Raw genomic sequence first — 2,644 nt, 5'->3', positions numbered from 1 at the left:
GCCGATCCGATGGATGGCGTACAGGGTGTTGGCGATCCGGTGGCAGGAGGAGAGGGTACTAGCGATCAGGTGGCAGGATAAGAGGGTGCTGGCGATCTGGTGGCAGGATAAGAGGGTGCTGGCGATCCGGTGGCAGGATAAGAGGGTGCTGGCGATCCGGTGGCAGGATAAGAGGGTGCTGGCGATCCGGTGGCAGGCGAAAAGGGTGCTGGCGATCCAATGGCTGGCGTAGAGGGTGCTGGCGATCCGATGGCTGGCGTAGAGGGTGCTGGCGACCCGATGGCAGGCTAAGAGGGTGATGCCGATCCGATGGATGCGTAGAGGGTGTTGGCGATCCGGTGGCAGGAGGAGAAGGTACTGGCGATCAGGTGGAAGGATAAGAGGGTGCTGGCGATCAGGTGGCAGGATAAGAGGGTGCTGGCGATCAGGTGGCAGGATAAGAGGGTGCTGGCGATCCGGTGGCAGGATAAGAGGGTGCTGGCGATCCGGTGGCAGGATAAGAGGGTGCTGGCGATCCAATGGCTGGCGTAGAGGGTGCTGGCGATCCGATGGCTGGCGTAGAGGGTGCTGGCGACCCGATGGCAGGCTAAGAGGGTGATGCCGATCCGATGGATGGCGTAGAGGGTGTTGGCGATCCGATGGCAGGAGGAGAGGGTACTAGTGATCAGGTGGCAGGATAAGAGGGTGCTGGCGATCCGGTGGCAGGATAAGAGGGTGCTGGAGATCCGGTGGCAGGATAAGAGGGTGCTGGCGATCCGGTGGCAGGATAAGAGGGTGCTGGCGATCCGGTGGCAGGCGAAAAGGGTGCTGGCGATCCAATGGCTGGCGTAGAGGGTGCTGGTGATCCGATGGCTGGCGTAGAGGGTGCTGGCGACCCGATGGCAGGCTAAGAGGGTGATGCCGATCCGATGGATGGCGTAGAGGGTGTTGGCGATCCGGTGGCATTAGGAGAAGGTACTGGCGATCAGGTGGCAGGATAAGAGGGTGCTGGCGATCAGGTGGCAGGATAAGAGGGTGCTGGCGATCAGGTGGCTGGCGTAGAGGGTGCTGGCGATCCGATGGCTGGCGTAGAGGGTGCTGGCGATCCGATGGCAGGCTAAGAGGGTGATGCCGATCCGATGGATGGCGTAGAGGGTGATGCCGATCCGATGGATGGCGTAGAGGGCGATGGCGATCCGATGATGGCGTAGAGGGTGATGGCGATCCGATGGATGGCGTAGAGGTTGATGGCGATCCGATGGATGGCGTAGAGGGTGATGGCGATCCGATGGATGGCGTAGAGGGTCTTGGCGATCCGATGGATGGCGTAGAGGGTCTTGGCGATCCGGGGGCAGGTTATTAGGGTGTTGGCGATCCAGTGGCAGGCGAAGAGGGTGTTGGCGATCCAGTGGCAGGCGAAGAGGGTGTTGGCGATCCAGTGGCAGGCGAAGAGGGTGTTGGCGATCCAGTGGCAGGCGAAGAGGGTTTTGGCGATCCAGTGGCAGGCGAAGAGGGTGTTGGCGATCCAGTGGCAGGCGAAGAGGGTGTTGGCGATCCGGGTGTACCTCATATGAGGAGTTCTCTGTAGAGCAGTTCTCGAAATAGCAACCACGATTCCAAAAAAAAACAGCGGAGTTTTAAAAACTGTTGTTTTAGAAAAAACGGCTGCTGTTTTGAGAAATAGCAGTTTTTGTGTTGAGTTTTGAGCATTTTTTAACAATACAGTTGTATTCGTTGGTTCGTTGGTTTTCAAAAACTACCTTTTTCTGTGATTATTTAATTAGTAATGTGACCTGCTAACGGATCGTGTTTATGATTTTTTTAAAAGTACATTTAAATATTGTACTATTCTTCAGGCTGCATCAGTTTACAATAATTAGGAAAAGGCATAATTAAATTCGAGAGAGGTTGTTTTATTTCGGAATTGGATATTTCTAAACAGTATTATTTTTGAAAAGGCATATTATAATTCGAGAAAGGTTATTTTATTTCGGAAGAAGATAATTGCAAACAGTAATGTTTTGGAAAAGGCATATTATAATTCGAGAAGGGTTATTTTATTTCAGAAGTAGATAATTGAAAACATTAAGTTTTTGGAAAAAGTGTAACATTGTTTCACCATTTCCAAAATATTACTAACCTTAGTCTAACTAAACGAATCAAAACCTAACCTAACCTGACCTAATAATATTTAGTTGAAATAATCAACTTTAACCTAACCAAAATATCAACCTAGTTCTTTTTGAGTTGATATAACCCAGCTGGGCAAACTTACACCATAATAAACAACTATGGTTTTTCGCATATCTATTTTCCCACTCTTTAGAGAACTGCTGTAACGGTAATTGCTGTATGGGGAAAACTGCCATTTCGGGAACCGCTATTTAGAGAACTGTTGTTATGAGGACCGCTATATGAAATCCGCTCTTGTGATGGCAGGGGAAGAGGGTGCTGGCCATCAGATGGCAGGCGCAGAGAGTGCTGGCGATCCGATGGCAGGCGTAGAGGGTGTTGGCGATCCGGTGGCAGTCGTAGTGGGTGTTGGCGATACGGTGACTCGCATAGAGGGTGTTAGCGATACTGTGGCTCGCAAAGAGGCTGTTGGCGATCCGGTGGCAGGAGGAGAGGGTACTGGCGATCAGGTGGCAGGATAAGAGGGTGCTGG

This window comes from Phalangium opilio, unplaced genomic scaffold (genome assembly GCF_054372755.1).
Source record: "Phalangium opilio isolate 3A_F unplaced genomic scaffold, DU_Popi_V2 ptg000022l_1, whole genome shotgun sequence".
In the NCBI taxonomy this organism is placed as follows: domain Eukaryota; kingdom Metazoa; phylum Arthropoda; class Arachnida; order Opiliones; family Phalangiidae; genus Phalangium; species Phalangium opilio.
Note: the sequence above shows the minus strand (reverse complement) of the source record.